Consider the following 26470-nt stretch of genomic DNA (forward strand, 5'->3'; position numbering starts at 1 on the left):
AAAAGAGTAAAGTTAAGAACTTGGGCTTCCCTGGTGGTGCAGTGGTTGAGAGTCCGCCTGCCGATGCAGGGGACACAGGTTCATGCCCTGGTCCGGGAAGATCCCACATGCCGCGGAGCAGTTGGGCCCATGAGCCATGGACAGGTCACAACAATGAGAAGCCCGCGTACCGCAAAAAAAAAAAAAAAAAAAAAAAGAACTTAAACTACCTAACTTCATGAAATTATCATGACAGAGATAATTATGCTAAAATTATCAAGACAGTGTAGTAGTGGCATAATGATTGACAAAAAGATCAATGGAACTGAATATAGCCCAGAAATTGACCCCCAATTACATGGTCCTCTGATTCTTATAATGGCACCAAAGGAATCCAGAAAGAAAAGAATAGTCTTTTCAACAAATGCTGCTGTAATAATTAGATATTTATATTAAAGGGAAAAAAATAACATCGGCTTCCACCTTGTACCATATACAAAAATTAATTTGAGATATATCCTAGACCTAAACATGAAAGCTAAAGCCCTAAAGCTTCAGAAACCATATATCTGACAAAGGACTGGTATCCAGAATATATAAAGAATGCCTAAAAATTAATAATAAAAAACAAAAATATCTTTAAATGGGCAAAATATTTAAATAGGCACTTCATAAAAGAACATGTGCTAATGGCTGAAATGCACATGAAAAATTACTTGACATCATTAGTTATTATGGAAATGCAAATTAAAAACACAATGAAATACTACACATACACCAGTATGGCTAAAATTAAAAAGACTGACAGCACCAAATGTTGGCAAGGATTTGGGACAATCAGAACCCTCATACATTGTTTTTATGACTGTAAAAGTGTTCAGCCCATTTGGCAAAAGGTCTGGCAGTTTCTGGCAAAACTAAACATAACACCTATCCTATGATCAAGTAATTCCTCCTAGGTATTACCTAAGAGAAATGAAAATATATGTCCACAAAACGACTTGTACACAAATGTTCATGGCAGCTTTCTTTTTAATAGTCAAAACTAGAAACAGCCCAGGTGTCTATCAATAAAAGAATGGATAAGCAAACTATGATATAGTCAGATAATGAAATACAACTCAGCAACAGAGGGACTGAGCTACCAATACACACTAAAATATTTATTAATCTCAAAAACATTATGCTAAGTGAAAGAAGCCATCCACAAAAGGATACAAATTGTATGATTCCATTCATGTAAAGTTCTAGAACAGGCAAATCTGATCTATAGTGGAAAATAATTAGGATAGTGGTTTCCTGGTGGGAAAGAGAGTGTGAAGGGGGGGATCAATGTTTGCCTGGGAAAGGGCATGGAGGAACTATCTGGAGTGATGGCAATGTTCTATATCTTGATGGGGGTTTGTATTCATCAAAACTCAGTGGACGTACGCTTAAGATTTGTGTATTTCATTGAATGTAAATTTTACATCAAAAGAAAAACTTTAGACAAATACTGAACTCTAATTGGTCGTATGAATGCTGAAGTATACAGAGTGAATGTATAGATGTCTTCAATTTACTTTGAAAGGCATCAAAAAATAAGATGAGTTGATATAGGTGATAAAACGAGTATAGGCAAATATAAATGGTGGGATCTAGGTGACGGTATATAAATATTCACCATAAAATTCTTTTGATTTTGTGGTATGTTTGAAATTTTCCACAATAAAACAATTTTTTAAGGTAAAACTATATAGCAATGTTGATACCCTTTCAAGATAATTAAAATGTTTTTTCCACAAAAGTACAATACTTGTACATTGATCTGGAGCTCAGTGTAAAATAATCAGTAGTGGGGTGATTCATCAGGCACTCATTAATTCATTCAAACAATTAATAGTTATTTACTGAGCATCTGCTATGTGACAGGCACTTGAAAGAAAGTGAAAATGCCGAACAGTCTACTCAATAAATAATTATCTACTTTTGCCCACAGCAACCCACTTGGAAAGGAATGCTTTGAGGAAATGAGGCATGACAAGCAAGCCTGTCATTCACAGCTATTTTTTAAAAATTAGGGCTTCCCTGGTGGTGCAGTGGTTGAGAGTCCGCCTGCCGATGCAGGGGACACGGGTTCGTGCCCCGGTCTGGAAGGATCCCACGTGCTGCGGAGCGGCTGGGCCCATGAGCCATGGCCGCTGGGCCTGCGTGTCCGGAGCCTGTGCTCCGCAACGGGAGGGGCCACAACAGTGAGAGGCCTGCGTACCGCAAAAATAATAATAATAATAAATAAATAAATTTGTTTATTTATTTATTTGGCTGCATTGGGTCTTCATTGCTGCACGCAGGCTTTTTTCTAGTTGCGGCCAGTGGGGGCTACTCTTCGTTGTGGTGTGTGGGCTTCTCATTGCGGTGGCTTCTCTTGTTGCGGAGCACAGGCTCTAGGCGCGTGGGCTTCAGTAGTTGTGGCACGTGGGCTCAGCAGTTGTGGCTCGTGGGCTCTAGAGCGCAGGCTCAGTAGTTGTGGCGCAGGGGCTTAGTTGCGCTGTGGCATGTGGGATCTTCCTGGACTAGGGCTCGAACCCGTGTCCCCTGCATTGGCAGGCAGATTCTTAACCACTGTGCCACCAGGGAAGCCCCCACAGCTATTTTTTAATGTTATAGTTTGCCCATTAAAGAAGTCATTTTCAATATGGAAAATCAATACTGTTAGATAGGAAATAATTGCAGAAATACTGGTGTCAATTTTAAATTGTTTCTTAAACATATTTTCAACCTTGGAAGCAGAAAAATTGAGACGTAAGGAAAGAGAAGGCCTCACTAATCACATAATGTGTGATTTTTAAACCGTTGGTATTAAGCTGACAGATCGAGAGAGCTCTAAATGTCATTTCCTCACAAGAAGCTATTATGCACAGGGCTTGAACAGGGCTGGAGGACCTAGCAACAGAAGCAGGGAAAGGTTTCCAAGGTGAGAGGGCTGCTTGTTTCAGAGCTAAACCTTAAATTGCCATGCCTCGAGGTCTTGACCAGGAAAATGAATGGCCAGCCAGTGCATCAGCCTAATAACAGGTCTTATTTCCCTAGATGACACTGGATTTATTAGATACATATTCTTAAATACATGATTTTCCAGTGTAATTCAAGTTACATCTTGAGGCGGAGCACAAACACTGATGAATGCTTTTGTATGTAAATATATTCTGGTCTATGAATCCATTGCTTCTCTCAGACACCAAGACACAGGTTTTAGGCTGGGATTCAGAAATAATCCCAGTTATATACTGTTCTAATTCACATTCCAGCACTAAATGTAGACTCTGAGTAACTTAGATGTTAGGAAGCATGGTTGAAGGGCGAGACAGAGGCTGAGAATTTGCCAACCAGATAATTTAACAGCCTTGCTTGACACTCACTCTCAAGCAGAATGCTTGAAATGTACTTAGGCTCCAAGACTGTTTCCCCTTTTTGTTCTTGGGGATTATCCTACTCCCTGTTTTGTCCAAATTAGCCATCAGAGCTCCCATTATTTGAAAGCCTGGCTAAAACATCTCCTTTTCCTTCAAGGGCCTGGAGAAGGAGTATCTTGATTTTACCTTCTTTGTCTTCCCTTTAATTTTCTCTCTCTTTGCCAAGTATTAGGGTAGCCTTGAAAGAAGAAAAAGTCACAAAAAGAGCTATTTTATAGCTAGAGATGGAACTGGGGAGAGATGCTTGTCGGCATCATTGGCTTCAGAGGTGGGGTGAGTAACATTTGTGGATTCTCTAAATTTGAATTTAGAGTATTTTCATCACATAGATGGTGAAGGCACCTCTTCCTTCTCTCCCTGCTGCTTCTGCGAAACCCTGCCCAGTGTGTACAGCATGAGCCCAGAAATCAGCTTCTCTCTCTCTCAATTCATCAAAATGCCCTCCACAAGACAAAGAGAATAATAATTGAAGTACACTATAGACAGCTCTTGTGCCCTGATAAAATATAACACACACACACACACACACACACACACACACACACACAGATACGGACGCTTTTCTTATGTTTGTCCCAAGGGCTTCACCACATCACTGGCTCTAGCGTGTGAGCAGAGACCATAAATAAGGAGATGTTGTTACATGACACAAAAGCAAAAATCAGGCACAGAACTTAAAACTTCCTTTTATTTTAATCTGGTTCTTAAATCTCTATCTGGCCTGGTAGCTCACAGAGTCTTGAGACTTGGTGTCTCAAGTCATAGGACAATAGGACGTAGAACAAAGTCATAGAACCAATGCCCTTCATCCCTACCTGTCCCCACCCTACAATTCACATCCTCACATTGACCCAGGCAACAGGTCCTGATTTTATCCACTGCTCTTATTTCTCCAGATGGCTCTCTTTATTCCTTTAACAGAAAAAGTCTCTCCTATTCATTCTTGCCTCAAAGCATTTGTGGACTAAATTCATTAGCTCTCCCCTAGATCTTAATTCAGCTACTGAGACAATACAAACCTCTTTATATCTCTATTAGTCTTTGCTTACTCCACTGTCTGTGTTTTCCCCAATTTTTATGTATAATCTCATTTGTATTCTTTCTGTAGCACCTCAAAAAGCCACACCAAGGATTTACTTTGGAAATCTATGGGTTTTTCTCAGCCACTGCTCAGCAGAAAAAAACCACAATCAAATTCTTCCCTCACTATCGGTTGAAAATTCAAGAGATAACATTTGCTTTTACAAACAATACTTTCACCTCAAAATTGCTGCTGTAATAAAGATTTGGGGGGTTTTAAGTGACCGAAACTCAGTTCAAATTTACTTAACTGCAAGAAGGGGGAATTCGGGGGCTTATTTTATTGACAAATCTGAGTCATCTGGCAGGAGTCCAGAAAAGAGCCTCGTTCCATTTCCTGGCCCTTTCTTCTTCTGTGTTGGTTTTATTTTCTGACAGTTCTCTCCAAGTGGTGACAAAGATGACTGCCAACAGGTCTAGATCAAATCCTTCCTGCTTAGCCCTACCAACAGAAAGAGATTCACATTTCCAACAGCCCAGCCAAAGTCCCAAGGAAGGTAATGGAGATCAGCAGGCAAAGGCTGTCTGTGATCTCCACACCCTGGACAATAGCCCATCCCTCTGGATTTCCTCACTGGGTCCCAGCAAAGCAGCTGAGCTTTGGGTCAGAGGGAGAAGAACACTGTTGCTAAAAGGATAGCAAATTCAAAGACATCAGCTCTGATTTCCTGTGGGACACACTTTATCCCACCAGCCTGCTTTTAGGAAGGTACGAGAAGATTCTGCTGCTTCGGCAATTGGCAGGCTCCAATTCAGGAGTCTAAGGATGAACTCCTTTCACACACTGGTGAGACCTGGGGGACAACTGAGACACAAAATGTGCAAAAAACCGTAACCTTCTGAAAACAATACCCTCTCCTTTGTTCTCTAACCCAGAGGAGTAGGTAGCCATGAAGATTTCAGACAAAATAAAAATGGCCACGTGCAGGCCTCTAGGAACTTGCAGTTCTCCCAGGTTAAGAGAAAGGGACCCATACAAGATTATCTGGAGTGAGGTTTGGTGATGGTGGCAGCTGTTGATTTACTTCAAACCACTTTAAAGATTATATTAAAAAGACTCCAGCAACATTCGTACTTTCAGTTCTGAAGTTCTAAATCTCGATTTTGTGATTTTCATTTAAACACAGGACGATGGTGATTTTAAAATAATTATCCCTGAAGTTTTATTAAAATAATGCAGCTATAAGTAAAAAGCATTACTTCCAAGACCTCAATTTGAAATGAAATGCAGACTTTCTAGATTTTAATGCATCATAGGCCACCAATTTCATAAAATTGCATCCACTTTTCAAAGCTTATATCACCCCATGGAAGCAGCCCCTCGGAAAGAGATGAGGTATTTGATTCTCTAATGTCTCCATTTAGCCAATTATAGGCAGGTTTTCATATATCATTCCCTTAAAAATATTATAAAAGCACTTTCTACTCTGGTTCTAGTATGGTTGGAAAACGTTAAAGGCATTAATTTCATTGAACTACAGGAAAATTTCAGATTAGAAGATGATGAGAAGATTTTTTTTAAATGAAGCAGTTTTCTTGTGCTTAATGTGGCCTCAGTTGCATTGAAACAGCTAAAAGTTTGACAAAAGAGACAACCTTTTCTTTAGGAAAAGCTCCATATAAAATGAAGATAATTATTGTAAGGATGGAAGATAGTTTTCACTTTAAATGAGACATACATACACTTATCAAGTTATATACAGAGATATTCATTCCAGAGTGACCATTAAATCCTCAATATTTCTATACACTGAGTGGACAAACCTCTAAATTTCACCAGTTTTCATAACTTTCAAGAGCTTCAGGCTTAATAAATCTTGAAAAGGTAGGAATTAAGGAAAAGTCAAAATGCTGATTTAAATAAGAAATGTCACTATGGAAGATAGAGAAAATGCAAATAGTAATAAAATTCTAAATTCTTTTATTTCTTAAAAATGTTGCTTCTATCCTTTCTAAACCCTAGTTTGATATCTATATCTGAGAATGTGATCACCAGTCTCCAATATGATCCCTTAGTACTCCCCATCTCCTGGTTCATGCCCTTGTATAGTCCCCTCCCACACTGAATAGGGCTGACTGTATAATCAATAAGATATTACAGAAATGATGGAGTATGACATTGAAAGTCTGGGTCATAAAGACATTGTGGAGTCTGTCTTGCTCTCTCTTGGATCACTAACTCTGGGGGTAAGCCAGCTTCTATGCCATCATGACACTCAAGCAGCAACTGGAGAGGCCCAAGTGACAAGGAACTGAGGCCTCCTGCCAATAGCCAGATGGGTGGGCCATCTTGGAAGTGAATCCTCCAGCCACTGCAGTCCCAGCTGACATCTTGACTGAAACCTTATGAGAGGCCCTGAGCCAGAACTACACAGTTAAGATGCTCTCAAATTCTCAACCCACAGTAACCATGAGATAATAAATGTTTGTTGTTTTAAGCCACTAGGTTTTAGAGTAATTTATTATGCATAATAGAAAACTAATACAGAGAATTTCAATATAATTTAGGTCTATAAATATCATAGAAATCTTTTGTTAAAATCAATTGATAAATTGTTAACTTGATGGACGATGTTCTTTCTGTCCAAGGGTCTTTGATGGTTGTCACATAGGTCTGGGACTTGTGACAGTCCTTTTAATAATAATCACAAACTCAGGGACTTCCCTGGTGGCGTAGTGGTTAAGAATCTACCTGCCAATGCAGGGGACACAGGTTCGAGCCCTGGTCCGGGAAGATCCCACATTCCGCGGAGCAACTAAGCCCGTGTGCCATAACTATGGAGCCTGTGCTCTAGAGCCTGCATGCCACAACTACTGAGCCCACATGCCGCAACTACTGAAGCCCGTGCGCCTAGGGCCCACACTCCGCAACAAGAGAAGCCACAGCAATGAGAAGCCTGCGCACCGCAACGAAGAGTAGCCCCTGCTCACCGCAACTAGAGAAAGCCCGCGCACAGCAACAAAGACCCAACGCAGCCAAAAATAAATAAATAAATTGAATCAATGTAATTATTAATAATAATAATCACAAACTCAAAAAAAATTAAGGTTATTTTATAATCCTTCACAGAACATTCATATTATTTTATACTACAAATAACATGTTAGAGGGACATTTCCAGACAGTTAGGCTAAGCATTCCTAATTCTAGAAGATAACACTGAAAAGGTTTATTTTCTGTTTGTGCAAGGAATACCATTTTCTGAAAATTGTCTGGAAAAGACTTAAAGTACTTGGTGGTGGTGGCAGCAGCATTGTCACTAAAGATCTAGTGTTTGGAAATGTCCAACTTTTTTCATTTTCTCTGATTATCATGAATTCAATCAGAAGAGCCTCAGTAAAACAGTTAAATCCAAGCATAGACTTTCAAACCCCTAAGATAATCATGGCTCTGTAGCAAATAAGAAAGATAAATATAAAACATAGTCTCAATGAATAGGTGAAGCAGAGGGGATTTTTAAGGAAGTGAAATTATTCCATGTGATACTCTAATGGTGGATACTTGTCACTATACATTTGTTAAAACCCAAAGAACGTACAACATCAAGAGTGACACCTAATGCAAACTATGGACTTCAGGTGATAATGATGTGTTAACGTTGGTTCAACTATTGTAACAAATGTACCACTCTGGTGGGGGATGCTGACGGTGGGAGAGGCTGTGGGAATACAGGGAGGGTGTAAATGGGAACTTCTCTGTACTTGATGCTCAGTTTTCCTGTGAACCTACAACTGAACCTACAAGTGCTCTAAAAATGAAGTCTGTTAATAAGAGGAGAAAAACAGTTTCTGCCCTCCAGGAACTTTCATTATTTATTTAACAAATAGTCACTTGGCTTTTCTTTTCTATCCTTTTACATTCCACCCTTCTGTGTCTTTATGCTTTATATGTGTCTCTTATAAACAGCACATAGTTTGGATTTGGGGTTTTATCTAATCTAAGAAGCTCTGTCCTTAATGAGGAATGTTGAACCATTTATACTTATTGTTACTACAGTTATATGTGGATTTCTTTTCATTATTTTGAGTGATCTAGCTACTTAAATTTTTCTTTGTTTCTTTTTTCCTTTTTCTATTTTCCATTTATTTAAAAGGTAAACATCTTATTTCAATTATTTTAGTAGAAAGATTTAATATACCTACTTGACTTCAATACTTTGAGTGTAATCACATGTTTAGACTCCTCCTGACAATCCAAAGTACTCAGAATACTTTAACACCATAGATACAACCCGATGTTCCATGATAGGTCATATATTTAATTCCACTTTATTTATACTTTATACCACTTTATACCCCCCTCCATTGTCATAATTGCTCTTATTATTATGGGGTTATTTTTAGACAGTCATTGGGTATTTAAAATTACCAACCTGTTTGCCAATTTCTTAGTTCAACATGACTTCCTAGATACTGATTCTTCTTTCTAGGTTTGATTTCCTTCCCACAGAAGTACATCTTTTAATATTAAGGGTTTGTGAATGGTCAACTCTCTCAGACTTTATTGGGAAAAATCTTTATTTCACCTTTAGTCTCAATAGATAGTAGTATGATTTTTTAAATGTTCCTGCTAGTCATTTGATTGTTCCTCCTTTGTCTACATTATCTGACTCTTAATTCTCCCTCATCCTTTAAATTTTCTCCTTCCAAATCTCACATTAGCATATGTTGAGCACTTTATTCTATCCTTCACTTTCCTTTAACCTGTATTTCACAATTTCTCTTCTTTTTATCTCTGTGAGCTGAACTCTGGGGAAATATTTAAATCTATATTTCAATTCCCTAACTATTCCTTTAGTTATGTCTTATCAATGGCTCAACTTGGTTCAGCTATGAATAGCATTTATATAGTGAAATTATTGAGCTAACTAAAATTATAATGAAATTATACTGGGAAAATGAGTGTATAGGAAATGTTCATGAGTGTGGTGGGGTGAAGAGATCTGAAAGAGGTAATTCTTGATTTAGGATAGTGAAAAATAATTAGATGATTCCTACAAGTTAAAAAAAATTAAAAGTAGTAATATAAGCATGTTATTTAAAGCTATAGAGATAAACACCAAAAAAAAAAAATTAAGAAGTTGAAAATGTTGCCTCTAAAGAAAGAAAAGGGGTGAAGTAGAGGCTGGGAACTGATATTTAGTCATAATAAGTCTTGGGAAGTATTTGACTCTTTAAATTACACACAGGAATAACTGATAAGGAAAACTAAAAATTTTTTAAAGTGGCTGAATGGAAATGAAACTGTTGAGAAGAGTTGTGCATATTTAAAAATCAAGTAAGAGGAATGAATAGGTGGAGCACAGGGTATTTTTAGGGTGGTGAAACTATTCTGTATGATAGTATAATGGTAGATACATGTCAGTATACATTTGTCCAAATCCATAGAATATACCACACCAAGAGTGAACCCTAATGTAAACTATGGACTTTGGGTGATTGTGATGTGTCAGTGTAGGTTCATCAATTGTAACAAATGTGCCACTCTGCTGGAGGTGTTGATAATGGGGGAGGCTGTGCATGTTGCAGGGGAGGAGCAGGGGCTATATGGGAAATCTCCATATCCTCCTCTCAATTTTGCTGTGAACCTAAGACTGCTGTAAAAAATAAAGTCTATTTTTTTAAAAAAATCAAATAATTAGCATGTTACCCCACTTGCAATTTGAAAGTATAATATTAAGGTAAAATGACATCCTCTTGGTACTTGCAGTCAATTCTAAATTTTTGCTATGAATCTTTTACCACTAATTTGCCATGTTGAAGTTCGTAAAAAGAAACCCCTAACCTACATTTGTTTCTATATCCCATGCTGTAATTTTAACGTTTGCAAAATATAGAAGTACCAGTGGGAAAACTTGTGTTAATAAAATGTCTTAACATTTTTAACTGCTGTAAGATATTTAGAAAAATAACACTTTTCAACAACTGGTACAGCAGTAAATACTTAATTTTACTGGTGACCCAACAAATTTGGAGGTACTTGTCCACCACTAAATTGCTCTGTCTACCTGCCTGGTTAAGACGACAACTTTCTGGGCTTCCCTAGTGGCGCAGTGGTTGAGAGTCCGCCTGCCGATGCAGGGGACACGGGTTCGTGCCCTGGTCCGGGAAGATCCCACATGCCGCGGACGGCTGGGCCCGTGAGCCATGGCCGCTGAGCCTGCGCGTCTGGAGCCTGTGCTCCACAACGGGAGAGGCCACAGCGGTGAGAGGCCCGCGTACGGCAAAAAAAAAAGGACAACTTTCTGTCCAAAGTGGCAGAAATTGCTCACAGAGAAACAAGAAGGTGGTGAACTCTGATAAAGTACCTGTCACGGTGTTTCCAGTGACTCAGTAGAGATTTGCTAATAGAAAACTGGCTCAGTTATAAGATGAATAAGTTCTGGAGATCTAATATACACCTTGGTGGCTGTAGTTAACAATACTGTATTATATACTTGAAATTTACTAAGAGAGTAGATCTTAAATATTCTCTCTCTCTCTCTCACACACACACACAAAATGGTAACTATGTGAGGTGATGTTAACTAACCTCATTTCATAACATATACATATATCAAATCATCATGTAGTACAATGTAAACTTACAGTGTTATTTGTCAATTATATCATAATAAAGCTGGAAAAAATAAAACACAAATTTGACCCCCAAAAAAGAAGGAAAAAATTCTATTTCCTGGGAAAAAAGAGAAGAAGTGAAAGGATTCAAACCAGCACCGTCCAAAGGACTATAACATGAGCCATACGTGTAATTTTAATTTCTCCAGCAGGCACATTAAAAAGTAACAAGAAGCAGGTGAATATTTTATTTAATCCAATATATCCTAAATATTATAATTTCAACAAGTAATCAATACAAAAATATTAATGAGAGATTTTATATCCTTTTTTTGTACTAATTCTTCAAAATCTGGTGTATACATTTATAGCACATCTCAGTTTGCCCTAGCCACATTTCAAGTGCTCAAAAGCCACACATGCTAGCATCTACTATCTTTGATAGCATAGGTATAAACTACCACCTTTTATGTCCAAGCAAGACTCAAAATTGCAGAAAGAGAATTTACTACAAAAAATGGCAGAAAAGCAGGAAAATCTGATCAGAGGTGCCTAGGTTAGCATTTCAGACAAGAGAGCTTCTCTTTCTATGTCCAAAGTCCCCTTGATCAGGATTGATCTAGAGCAGGGTCAGCAAGTTTTTTCTATAAAGGGCCAGATGGTAAATATTTTAGGCTTTGCAGGCCACACAGTCTCTGTTGCAACTACTCCATTCTGCTGTTGCAACATGAAAGCAGCCACAGACAACACATTAAACAAATGGGCATGGCTGTATTCCAACAAAGCTTTACTTATGGGCACTGAAATTTGAATTTCATATCATTTTCACATGTCATGACATTTTTTTTCAAACATTTAAAAATACAATAAACATTCTTAGCTTGTGAGCCCTACCAAAAAAGGTGATGGGCCAGATGTGGCCCACTGGCTGTAGTTTGCCAACCCCCTGACCTGGAGGACAGAGATTAAGAAAAGGGAGTGCTAAGAGGTTGTTTTAATTACAGACATTTGCTGAAGAATGAAAACTAGAGCTTTGGAAGCTAGAGACAGAGAATGTGAAAAGAATAACAAGACTTAGTGTCCAAACATCTCTGTTTTGACATGTCTAGGTTCTTGTACCCTAGTCACATTGATTCCTCTCTGGTCCTCAGCTTCTTCTTGCCAGCTAGATGATTAATTACCATGGCAACCCCAATGAGTCCAACAATAGCTCATATACTCGTGCTGCATTAAATCAAAATTGGTAATATTTTGAACAGAGTCTGGGCAAATTTATTATTTAAAATACAAGAGGAATGGCTTTGTTGAGAAATAAATAGGATTGCAGAGAGATATAAATAGCTTTACACTGGTATACTAATTTGGAAACAACTCTTACTATAAATAAGTCAATTATCATGCATTACAATAAAAAGCGATTATATGTGACAACCCTGGAGCCTAATTCTAATTATTATTTACATTTTAAAGAAATAATAGATGCATATCTTGAAATATTCAAATTTTCAGACTCTCCACTATAATTAGCCAAAATATGTGTAGTTGTCCAGTATTTCACATTATTTCTTATTTTGTCTTATTTTACAAATCTTCCATTAAATAAATCTCAAGAAGGCAAACTCAGCCAAACCTTTAACCTAATGTAAAATAACTGCTCAGACATAAAACGTTAGTTTTCTTTAATGAATTAGATTTCAGAATTAAAGTGTAAATGGAAAGACAATTTGTTGATCCTATTTTCCTATTAATAATAATATGAGGACTTTTTCCGTCATGACCTACCCCAAGAATTTCAACCAAAAAAAAAAAAAAAAGGGGGCCTCCCTGGTGGCGCAGTGGTTGAGAGTCCGCCTGCCGATGCAGGGGACACGGGTTCATGCCCCGGTCCGGGAAGATCCCACATGCCGCAGAGCGGCTGGGCCCGTGAGCCATGGCCGCTGAGCCTGCGTGTCCGGAGCCTGTGCTCCGCAACGAGAGAGGCCACAACGGTGAGAGGCCCGCGTACCGCAAAACAAAAACAAAAACAAAAACAAAAACAGAAAGAATGAAAGAAAGCAGCAACAAAATTAGCTATAAGTTGCAACTTGAAAGAGATGGTATGGATTGGCCTCCCCCAAACTATTCTTACCTCCATCCCTTTTCCTTTGACTTTCTCTATCATAAAGACTAAAAAGCTAACGTTTATTTAACTTCCAGTGTTAGAGTTTGCCATGTCACATGGTTCTAGCCACAAGAGAAAGGCTAAAGAAATCCCTGGGCAGAGTTACTTTACCTGAATAAAACTAGGAGAAGCCCTTTGTTCTTCCCTCTTTTCCCTGCCTGGAACAGAGGAGTAATGCCTGGCAGCACAGCAGCCATCTTGCAACTCTGGTGACAAAGCCACTTGCTAAGAGTAGGAAAAGAGAAAGCTAGAAAGAGCCTGGATCACTAGACACCATCCTTGAGCCCTGGATAATAATCTGGAAAGTCTTCCTCGGTACTTCTTATTTTGTGAGGATAATAAAATTCTTTCTTACTTACACAGTCACTATTTGCTAGGTTTTCTGGGGGGTTTTGGTTTTAGTTTTTGCAGGTAATTGTATTTGTAACTGATAAACAAGTAAAACAAGGCAGGATTACTTGCCATCTATTATACACCAGTGGTTCTCAAACTACAGCACAGATCAGAGTCACCTGGAAGACTTATTAAAATTCAGATTGCTAGGCTCTAGCCCCAGAGTTTCTGATACAGTAGGTCTTGGATGGCTAACAGGAAACTGCATTTCGAACAAGTACCCAGGTAATGCAGCTCTGGCTGCATCAGGGGCCACACTTTGAGAACCACTGGATTACACAATAGCATTTCATAACATAACATAACACACAACATAGTATAGCATAGCATACCACAGCACACCATAGCACAGGACTGCATAATATAACATAATATATATAACGTAACATCCAACTTTCCAAGTTCCTATTTCCCCGTTGCTTTGTTTTTGGGTTTTTTTTTTAAACATCTTTATTGGAGTATAATTGCTTTACAATGGTGTGTTAGTTTCTGCTTTATAACAAAGTGAATCAGCTATACATATACATATGTCCCCATATCTCCTCCCTCTTGCATCTCCCTCCCACCCTCCCTATCCTACCCTACTAGGTGGTCACAAAGCACCATTGCTTTGCTTTTTAAAAAATAAATTTCTGCCTGATCTCCAGCCCAAATATTCCTTAGTAATCTTAACTCCAAGTGTAAAATAAGTCACAAAAAGATCAGCAGATATTATAGTTCTGCTCCTGCCTGAAGCTAGAATATAGGGAAAGAGCCGTCTAGTACTTGCCAGGCTAGACTATTTGCTATGTCATTTCCTGGCACATAATTATGCTGCTTGCTGACAACTATTCTACCTTCTGTCCTTCCGTAAATTGTAAATGACAGTTTGGAAGCTGTTGGCTGAAAATTCTGAGAAAGAAACCTTTACATGGAGCGGCAAGGATAAAATCATGGTCAATTTAGAGTGGTTGCTGATAAGCTAGACCTGAGAAACATTGTCAAATTAGCACACTGCAAAAGAAATGACACTTCCTGTCCCTTCCTCTTCCCCACTTCCACTCCTACTACCTGGAGTCTCAAAGCATGTGATCCACTCAACAATTCAAATTTCATTGGAATGAGTTATAAAGACTAGTGCTTGGAAGACTTTTGCTACCTGCAGAATAACACACAGTTGAATTTTACACTTAGGGTGAAGAGAAAAGTTTCTATCATGCCCATACGTTGCCCTATACTCACAGCCTGCCCCCCTCCCCATTATGACATGCTTCAAAAGCCCTCAAGAAGAGTCATCCTTTGAAGACTTCCCTAGTGGCACAGTGGTTAAGAATCCTCCTGCCAATGCAGGGGACACGGGTTCAAACCCTGGTCCAGGAGGATCCCACATGTGGAGCAACTAAGCCCGTGCGCCACAACTACTGAGCGCACGTGCCACAACTACTGAAGCCCGTGTGCCTAGAGCCCACGCTCTGCAACAAAGAGAAGCCATCGCAATGAGAAGCCCGCGGGCTGCAACGAAGAGTAGTCCCCTCTCTCCGCAACTAGAGAAAGCCTGCACACAGCAACAAAGACCCAACGCAGCTAAAAATAAATAAATAAATTTGTTAAAAAAAAAAGTCATCCTTTGAGAAAAGCAATTCAGCCATTTTCCAGGTCAAATATATGGTCTACTTTAGCTCCGCTCCCAGGAACTGGTCAAAATAATCCTTGTGCCCTAGTAGCTACATGTTTTAAGCCCTGCTTTGTTAATCAACTAGGGGTGATGGATGAGTCTAATTCACCCGTCACTCATCCACTCCCTGTTGTGTCCAGGATCTTAGTGAGTGGGACAAAAGAACTAGTGTGACTTAAATAACCAAGCCTGGCCAGGCTTCACAGAAATTCAGAATTCGAGGATCAGAAAAGCTCATTAGTCCTCCACAAAATGACATTTAACACCTTGACCTTCTTTTACCACTGCCCCACCCGCTGAGCTAACAACTCATGGGTTCCTGGAATATACTTCTATGATCACTTACATTCCTTAAAACACTTGCAGACCTTAGCACCAGGGATTTCTGGTTTTAAACCCTCTCCAGTACCTTAGTCTTCCAACAAGTTTTGATTCTTTGCCATTTCCCATGAGAAGCCTGAGAATAAGAAACAAAGTATAGAGCCATCTCTCACTGTTCCTTCTTGATCTAACTTAGCTTTTCAAGTGTAGCCAAAGCTACGCTCGTAAGCTTCCCTTTAAAACAACTCCAGCCGCAGATGCTTGAGAGTATACTTTATATAAGGTATTGTGCTGAAGGCACAAATTATAAGAAGCCAAGCGTTCAATGGGAGGCACAAAGCACCCATGTAAAGCGACTATAGAGGAAAAGTCATCCTCAGATGCGGGCAAAGTGGACAGGGCCTCACAGTGGACATGAACTTGCAGGAAAGATAGAACATAACTACACAGAGAAACTTCTGAGAGATGGGATTCCAAGGAAGGGGAACATCTGGAGTCAGGAAACAGTGAGGTATGCTGGAAAGAACATGGGTTTGAGGGTCAGGCAAATCTGGGTTTGAAGCCACTGCCTAGATGTGTGAGTTGAGTGAGTTACTTCAATGCTCTGATGACTCAATTTCCTTACGTGTGAAGTAGGAGTAATAATACTTCTCTTGAAGGATTGTCCTAAAACTACTAAAATTTTTTAAAAGGATGTAAAATTTCAACATACAGCTCAATCAATAGAGCTATTATAGCAAAATCCCAAGTGTGGGCTTAAACATGAGGTATACCAGGTAGGACAAGTTTGGTTGGGGTGAGTGCTTTCCAGAAGGGGCTTAGACATTAAAAGGAAAAACTGAATCAGTAAATTAAATGCAGATTTCAGCAGGCCTTGAATTGCCAGGCTAAAGAGTTTGAACTTGATTCTGGAGACAATATGAATATGAAATCTATCAAGAATTTTTTAGGAAGGGAAGTGACATGTTCAAACCAGTTTGTCCAAGTAATTAAGACTCTTCTTGTACTGACTGGAACTGAGGAGATTAGATGTTATTCTCAGGTGGGTTAATTTCCCATTCGTGCCAAACTAGTGTTCTACTCCAGCCGAGTATCTGGGGCATTGCAGCTCTAGTAGTCAGGCTAAGCTAAGTAACGAATTAACTCCCAATCTCAGTGGCCTGACCCAACAAAGATATATTTTTTCTCAAACTTCAAATCCAGCACTGGTTCATGGGGCTCTGCTCCATATAGTAACTCAGGAATCCAAGCTGATGGAGGTGCTACCATCTTGTCACACAATGATCTCAACACAAGATTTCTAGGGCCACTGCAACAGGAGAAGAAAGAGTTGAGAGGTGATACAGAGACCTTATGGCCAGGCCTGGAAGTGGTACACTTCACTGCTGCCCACATTCTATTGGTCATAACTCAATCTCAACCTAACTGCACAGGTGGCAGGGAAATGTAGAGGAACACATGCAATGTTAGGCAAGCAGCTCACTGCCACCAGGGAGCCACCCCTTCCTTTTATACTCCTCCCTTTATGCCCTTCCCTTATGCAGCTGCAGGCCCACCACCCTAAGGGCTCCTCAGAGGCTGTAGCACGTGAGGTCTTCCCTCTAAGTTCTCTTTAAGTCATTAAGTCGAGCTCCATTCCACAGTGCAGTTCAATGAAGACAGAATATTGCCCTTGTCCACTGAGCTACTGAGGGTACAAAATAGGCAGATCCGGAAAACTTGATAGACAAAGTTATTTCAGATGTGTCTGCTCTTCAGAGCTTACAAAGTATGCATAAGAGCTGAGTAAACTGGAAAGCCAATGATGTAGTTTAAAAAAAAAGTCACCGGAAGGATTCCAATGTCTTTAGTGAGGTGATAAAGTACAGATGTTCAGTGTGCCAAGAACACAAAGAAATTATATATGTACAATGGAACAACACACCAAAGGTGAGTGACTATACATGAGTCATTCCAACTAATCCATAAATAAAAACATATGCCAATACATTAGTCCTTGCAGAACAACTGGATATGTCATGTGTTTAAAAAAATTCTTAGGTGAAAGTTTGAGAAGTGATGAAAGTTGGATCTTTAATACTATTACTAAGAATGACTCTCTTCATAAGAATGTTTACTAAGTGCTAAAAATCTTCGAGTTGCTTTGCATGAATTAATTCATTTAATCTTCACAACAACCTATGTGTCGATGTCATCACCATTTTGCAGATGAGGGAAGTGAGATTCAACTGTTTAATAACTCATCCAAGGCCTTCTAACTAGTAAGTGGAAGATCTAAGATTCAAACCTAAGCAATCTTTCTAGAGAAATTGAACTTCATTATTGTGCTTGGCCTCCTATATAAATGTACCATATCTGGGATTCTGCAGACCTACTGAAACCTCCTGAGGCGCCTCTCAAAACCTCAAGGTGCACCCGAAGCCCTAGTGTGTTGTGAAGTTCACTCCAGTGCCACCATGCTCCCCAGCATCTGGCCAAGAAACACAGTCTTTAGATATCACCTTTCACAAAGCTACTCATATGGCTATTTGGCCTCTAACTGATTCAGACTTTGGGAGAGATTGGAAGAGGTCTCTCTAAGAAGAACCAGATTACCCTGCTAACCTTGGACAAACAGCAATAAAAATGAAAATACTATCACAGACACCGTGAATCAAAAGACTTGTATTCTAGTCCTGATTCTACACTTTCCTAGCTGTGTAAAACAAAGTCACAAATATTTATGGAGCATTGTTCTGGCTATCCACTTCTTAATAACAAACCACCCCAAAATTTAGTGGCTTAAAAGAACAACCATTTTTTATATCTCATGATTTTATGAGTCAGGAATTTGGGCAGGGCTCAGCTGAATGATTTCTCTGCTCCTCATGTTATCAACTGAGATTACTCAGTGGTATTCAGCTGGTGGGTGGACTGGTCTGGAGGGTCCAAGGTGGCTTCTTTCACATGTCTGGCAGTGATAGCTACAACACTAGGCTCACCTGAGACTGTTGACTAGAGTTCCTGAACGTGGCCCCTCCAACATGGTGGCTTCAGGATAGTCAGGATTCTTATGAGTTGACTGGTTTCCCTCAAGGTAAGCATTCCAAGAGACTTAGAAAGCTACAAGGTGTATTATTTCCTAGCCTCAGAGCTTCAGAACATCACTTCTACCACAATTTATTGATTAAGAAAGTCACTAAGTCTAGTTCTAAATCAAGGGGAGAAGAAATGGATTCCACCTCTCAGCGGGAGGAGTCACAAAGAAAGAAGCCATTTTGAATCTACTGCAAGCACCTACTCTGTGCCAAGCACCGTACTAGTCATACATACATACATACATACATACATACGTAGACATACAAGGCCCCTGTTCTCCTGGGGTATATGTATGCTTTTCAATATAAAATGAAACATTTTTATTATGAGATTGTATATTTTCTTTGATTGTTCATTTAAGATAGGGCTCCTCTTGATCCCCCAGGAGGATAAACTGGTCCTATAAATATTAGTAAAGCCAAATAGTAAATATTTTGGCTTTGCAAGTCATACAGTCTGTGTTGCAACTACTGAACTCTACTGTTTATAGCCCCAAAGTAGCGATAGACCACATGTAAGTAAGTGGGCATGACTGTGTTCCAATAAAACTTTATTTACAAAACCAGGCATTGGTCTTGATTTGGCTTGCAGAACACAGATTACCAACCCCTGGCCTAGCAGATAATAGGTGCTCAAATAAGTACTGGCTGGATGGACAAATTTTAAAGCCTGGAATCTGAAGAAGTTATTTTTAAAAAATACTTGTATGATTTTTCATTACTTCAAATACTCATCTGTTCCTTTTCACACAGGTTTCGAGAAGCCCAAACTGACATTCGGGTCAGCCCCACAGGACCTCATGGACATCAAGGGTCTAGGCACAAAGGGATCAGGCCATATGACCCATAATCTAAGCCTGGATTAGGAAAAGCAGCAAAAAACTTCCAAGTGGCTAGATCAGATATGGGAGATCAGGAATTCAGGTTAAGAACTCAGGAACAAAGGGACAGTGTGTCCGTTTTAGCGATTGATTTTATATACCATGTTTCATCAACTCTAAAATGGCATTTATGGGTTGGGGGGAATGCTGCCAATTAAATAATGAAACACCCTAGCCTATAAGATGCACCCCAGTTTCAGACGTGTTAACAACTGGGAAAAAAATGAATGCCGGAGAACCAATGAAATATAAATTTTCTCATTCATTTGTCCAGGAAACAAATGAAAGCAAAGTATCATTTATAGTGCCTGTAAGTCCATAGCACTTTCCATAAATATTTCTGTGCGATCCTTACATCCATTTAGAGTGGTTCATTATCCTCTTTGCTTTCTACATTCCTGCCTCCCTAGACCACACTTGGTTTCTTGGATAGGCCATTCTCTTCCCACCCCAGGTACCTTGCAAATACTATTGCTTCTCCCTGGACCCTCATCCCTTTCCTATAGTTCATCCCTAAATGCCTTCAGGCATCAACCCTGTGGTTTCTGACTAAAGAAAACATTTTCTGGGCTTCCCTGGTGGCGCAGTGGTTGAGAGTCCGCCTGCTGATGCAGGGGACACGGGTTCGTGCCCGGGTCCGGGAAGATCCCACATGCCACGGAGCATCTAGGCCCGTGAGCCATGGCCGCTGAGCCTGCGCGTCCGGAGCCTGTGCTCCGCAACGGGAGAGGCCACAACAGTGAGAGGCCCGCGTACCGCAAAAAAAAAAAAAGAAAACATTTTCCAAGCACAATGCTCACATTGCTATAGTTCAGCAAATCTAAGATGTCCTTAACTCTAAGACACACAACTATTTTCTATACCACTAAGAAAGAAAAACAGAACAATTAAATCATGACCTACTATCAGGCATAATACACATCTCAGTTTCACAGTTGTTTAAATGTGTGTGTGGCGGGGCGGGGGGATGTGTGCTTTGGAAATGATGAAATCTGTAGTTCAGTACAAGTCAGTGATCTTCAGAAAGACTTGATAGCTGAGCTAAAAGGTGGTGTCGCCTTCCATACTGTTTGCCTTTCAATACAAGGGATGAGATGAAGGAAATTTTACTCACGAAAATTCCTAGGGAAGCTGCAAATGGTGGGAAGAAAGCCCCAGTTGAGAACCACTGCTTTAAATGATGGGTCCAAAGGACACCAATGGTTGTGGGGAGACCAGTTAGGAGGTGGTTACAGAAATCCAGGGAAGAGAGAATTGTGACATGGACTAGAGTGTGGTTTAGAGAGAGAAGAAGAGTCATAGTTGCTAACTTTCCTTGCAACAACCTATCTGGTAGGTACTATTAGCACCATTTTACAGACGACGAAACTAAGGAACAGAGAGTTTAAGAAACCTGTCCCCAGTGGGAGAACCAGGACTCAAGCACAGGCAGTTGGTATATATTTAAGAGCCAGAATCAACAGGACTTAGTGATGACATTCGGTGGGAGAAGGAAAAGGGGAATAACAAGGTTACTGCAGTTTGGGACCTAAGTAATGGTGGACGGAGGTGACATTTACTAGTAAAGAATACTATACGAGGAACAGATTGTGAGGGAAGAAGAGAGGGAGTCAAAAATTCCATTTTGGACAGTGTTACATTTGAGGTGCCTGTGAGACATTGAAGTGGACGGATCAAATAAGCAGTTGGAGTGGCTTAGAATTATTCTGGATAAAATTCTACAGTTGTTCCCATTTAAAGTTTTAGTTCCAGTTGTGGATAAGATCATTAACACAGAGTGGAGAATGAGAAGGAAAGTTGTGTAACTTTCCAACTGCTTTTTCTGCTCCCTTTTGCTTTCTTCTCCTCTCCTGAAAAATTTTCTGGCTGACTGGCCACTCTTTTAAGGAGATGTAAAGGCCAAGTTTGGCCTTTCATCTATTCCATGTTGTTCCATTATTCAACACATCACCATTATTTGGCATCTTCTTTCCAGGAGACCTGTAGCTCAAAGAGGTCTACAGTCCAGGCCATAAACAGCTCTCAAAATCTCAGATTGGTTAAGAAGAGGCAGCATAATTAGTAAGAGTTCCATCGCTGAAGTCAAAATACAAGGGTTTGAATCCCAGCTCCATAATGTATCAGCACATGAACTTGGGGAAGTTACTTAAGCTCTCAAAACCTTACTTTCTTCATCTGTAAAATGGGCTTGATAATAGCTCCTGAGCTCGTTGGCTTATTTTGAGAGAAGCACATAGCAGGGTGCCTTGCCCATAGTAACTGGTAAATAAATATTAGCTGCTCTTATTAATTCAGATGAACCATAAGTAAATGGGCCATGTTGCTTGTAAAATTTCTTTTAAGCAAAGTCAATTCTAAACACTGACATAAAAAAGAGAATGACAGTCTCTCGGCAAAACTAGGTAGAGAAACGCTAAAAGGAGGTGAATTTCTGCAGCGTGAGAAGTAACATTGTGGTTACTTATGTGGTAGGATACTGTCAGGAGCCCTGAAAGAGCTCTATGGCCCATCCTCACACTTCATATTTCCTGGTGCATGGGACAAAGCCTTCCATTCCTGTGTTCAGGCATTTGGGGAGGAGTAGGCAGTTAATGTGATCTCAGATGAGTATAGCAAAAGAAAAGAACTAGGAGGCAAACCCCAGAGAGCAAATCTCCACTCCTTCTCAGATCTACAGACAAGGAATGATTTCCCTATTTTGGACAATAAATGGACCCTTTTGGGCTGAGATGATCACAAAGATACATGCCTGGGCATTAAGGCTGGGCCACAGAGACCCTCATTCTCACTGGGCATCAGAACCACCAAGCAAGATTCTGAATGATACCTATTTCCTCCCGGCTCCAGGAAATATCAAATGGCGAAAGCTCTACCAGAGTTCTCCATCTCAACACTAAGACCCAGCTCCACTCAAAGACCAGCAAGCGACAGTGCTGGACACCCTATGCCAAACAACTAGCAAAAGAGGAACACAGGGGCTTCCCTGGTGGCGCAGTGGTTGAGAGTCCGCCTGGTGATGCAAGGGACACAGGTTCGTGCCCTGGTCCGGGAAGATCCCACATGCCGCGGAGTGGCTGGGCCCGTGAGCCATGGCCACTGAGCCTGCGCGTCCGGAGCCTGTGCTCCGCAACGGGAGAGGCCACAACAGTGAGAGGCCCGCGTACCGCAAAAAAAAAAAAAAAAAAAAAAAATTTCGAACCGTGATCAGTTGAATCTGTGGATGCAGAACCTGCAGATATGGAGGGCCAACTTTATAGCAGAATGGGCAAATAAAATGTAGTAGGTTCATGCCATGGAATACTACACAGCAATGGAAAAGAGCAAACATCTGATACACACAACAGCATGGATGAATCTCACTCATAATGAAATAAGTGAAAGAAGCCAGATACAAGAGTATCTACTATATGATTCTATTTACATTAAATTCAAAAACAGGCAGGACTCATCTATGGTGATGGAGGACAGAAGAGTGGTAACCCTCGGAGTGGGGCGCTGAACGAGAGGTGTTCTTCTGAGGTGTTGGGAATGATCTATATATCTTGACCTGAGTAATGATAACACAAGTGGATGCATATATAAAATTCATTATGTTGTACACTTAAGATTTTTGCTCTGTGTGTCCATTTACTTGTTTGTTTTAAACTTCAATTACAAATATTAAAAAGTCCCCCAAGCGATTCTGAGATGTGGCCAGAACTGAGAACCACTGCCATCAGGCTACCATGTCTGCCAGAGTATCATTCTACCCACATCCAGCTTTGTCCTCAGGTAGCAGATTTCGCCATGTCATTCTTTGCTCTCATAAAAACACTTATGACACTTCTGAGAGGCTAACAGAGAAAGCACTAAGTGCATCATTTAAAATTCCTAACGAGGCTGTTATCTTCATTAATTCAACTTTTCTGCACTTTGCAATTTCTAAGAGTCGGGAATTCTCTTGTCAGTCCTTCAACTCTGTAGGTCCAAATGTCCAGAAAGAAATCTATGGCATAACAGCTGACCTCTTAACATTCCCCTGGTTTAGAACTTTCTCTTCTGCACTGCAAGTCCATGCAAAAAATTACAGAATAGTAGAACTATGTAGGAACCCGAGAAATAATCTACTCTGAGGCCCAGACAGGAGAAGTGATTGGTTACCCAACAAATCAGTAATCTGACTCTCATACACTGACACTCTGACACTTTGCCATTAACATGCATTTTTGAATAAGAAATGCTGTCCCCTCAGCCACCTGGTGAAACACTGGTAGTGATAGCAGAGGCCTTGGGAGATTTGGTTGTTGCTCACTTAATGTGTTTTTAAGCCAAACATTAGCTAAAAATGCACGTTTTATTTTTAGCATTACACTTGGCCTGTGGAAATGCAACCAATAATCTTGGAGCCCCCATGTGCCCTTGGTCACTCATCTGAAGGCACCAGAGTATCCCACACTAGCTCAATCTGCAGTGAAGAGAGTGAAAGAAGGGGGAAGTGTTACAGTGCAAAAGACACTAATCAGATATAGAGTTCCATTCCAAATTTGCCTCCTACCTGACCTTAAGCAAATCACGAAAACTCCAAGAACCTCAGCTTGTTTATCTATAAAATGGGAAAATGAGCTATGGTTCAAATATTTCACTGACTTATTGTAAGTTTCAAATTGAGACAAGGTTTATGAAACTACCACAAGCCTCTACCCAAACACACAAGGCTTCCTCCTTTTTTTTTTTCTCTTCATGATACTAAATATATCTGTGAAGTCAAAGGAGGAGAACAAAGCTGGGAATGTGCAGATGGATGGTTTCTCTGCTAAAATATTTTCCAGCAAAAGACATCTTGTTAACAAGCTACTCTGTATACTGTAACATGTATTTCACAATTTACCTACCTCCTGCAGGCTGTCAAAATAATTGGCCTATAATATTTCTAAAATATAGTCAGCCATCTCTGGATTTATTATGTGTATATCCATTTGCATAATGATGGCTGAATTTACACATCGTGCATCTTTCCAGACTTTAGGCTTCTATTACTCTTTCTTTTAAAATCACAAGTCTTGTTATGGAATGTAAGAGTGTCTGAGCATGGTTACCATTTTCTTCAGCATAAAAATAAGTGATGGAAGCAGTGCTCCACTGTTAGCCTGGAGATGAGACAGTAGTTACCACTGATAACAAACTTGGAATTTCTCTTGCATTGGCCGGAGAAGAGATGGTTCCAGATTTGCTACTCAATTCTGTCAAGGCAGCAACCCCGACCTCAGTAAGCTGGCAGAATACTTGAGGCAGAAGGATTGCTGCCCGCTACCATTTTATCTGCTATCAGGAAAAGATCTTATTACCCCAATCCAAGGTAAGTGGAAACAGAGAGGCGATGGCCCCAGCAGATAGCGATCAATGGCTGGTACTGCTGACTGGCTCTCCCGAAGCCGTCCCCAGCCCCATTCTCCCTTGCTGCCTTACACTACAGAGAGTGGAAAGTCAAATGCCTTCCCATATTCCCTTGCAGCTTTGGGTTGCTGTATGACCCAGCTCTGGCCCATGAGCCACAACTGAGTTTTTCAGCTTTTTGTGTCCATAGGGTATATCTCACTAGGAATATATAGTCAAATTACTGTGGTTTAAAGTCATGTGAAATATTTCTTCCCTCTGTACTTTTGCCGCTAACTTACTGTACCTTTAGATTTGTCGGTTTCATTTTGATTTTGATTTTTAGGAAATGCTTTTAAATTTAATTTTGTTTAGAGTTATGTAAAGTGTTTACATGATTGCAAAGTCAAATCTGCAAAACGTATTAAATCAGAAAGCCCAATTCCTATCCCTATCTCTTCTACTTGGTTTCTTCCTTACTCCTACATGTGACTACTTTAAAGATTTTGGCTTCCTTTTCCACTGGTGTTTTGTTTTTAATTTTTAAATAATTCTAGATTTACAGAAAGTTGCCAAGATAACAGACAGTCCTCATATACCTTTCATCCAGCTCCCCTAATACTACATGTTACTTAACTGTGGTACATTTGTCAAAACTAAGAAATTAACATTGGTACAATACTATTAACTAAACCATAGACTTTCTTCAGATTTCATTGTATTGTTGTCCCACTAATGGCCTTTTTCTGGGCCAGGATCCTCCCTTACATTTGGTTGTTATGACTCCTTAGTCTTCTCCAGCCTGAGACGGTTTGCCAATCTTTCTTTGTCTTTCATGATTTTGACACCTTTGGAAAGGACTGGCCAGTTATATTATGTAATGTTCCTTAATTTGAGTTTGAATGATGGCTCTTCATGGTTAAATTCAGGTTATGCATTTTTGGCAAGAAAATCATAGACATGATGCTATACCCTTCTCAGTGCATCATATCAGGAGGCACATGATGTCAATTAACCCCATTATCAATGAGGTTAACTTGGTTAAGGTAGTATCTGCCATGTTTCTCCACTGTAAAGCTACTATTTTTCCCTTTGTAATTACTAAATATTTGGGGGAGATACATTGAAACTATGCAAATATCTTATTTCTGCTCAAACTTTCATCCACTAATTTTAACATCCATTAATAATTCTTGCCTAAAACAATTATTTGCGTAGCTTTTGCCAAATGGTGATTTTCTATTTACATCATTCTTTCTATATTTATTTATTTATTTTAATTAATTAATTTATTTATTTTTGGCTGCGTTGGGTCTTCATTGCTGTGTGCCGGCTTTCTCTAGTTGTGGGGAGCAGGGGCTACTCTTCATTGTGGTGCATGGGCTCTAGGCGTGCGGGCTTCAGTAGTTGTGGCACACAGGCTCAGTAGTTGTGGCACACAGGCTCAGTAGTTGTGGCGCACGGGCTTAGTTGCTCTGCGGCATGTGGGATCTTCTTGGACCAGGGCTCAAACCCGTGTCCCCTGCATTAGCAGGCGGATTCTTAACCACTGCACCACCAGG

This window comes from Tursiops truncatus, chromosome X (assembly GCF_011762595.2).
Source record: "Tursiops truncatus isolate mTurTru1 chromosome X, mTurTru1.mat.Y, whole genome shotgun sequence".
NCBI lineage: Eukaryota > Metazoa > Chordata > Mammalia > Artiodactyla > Delphinidae > Tursiops > Tursiops truncatus.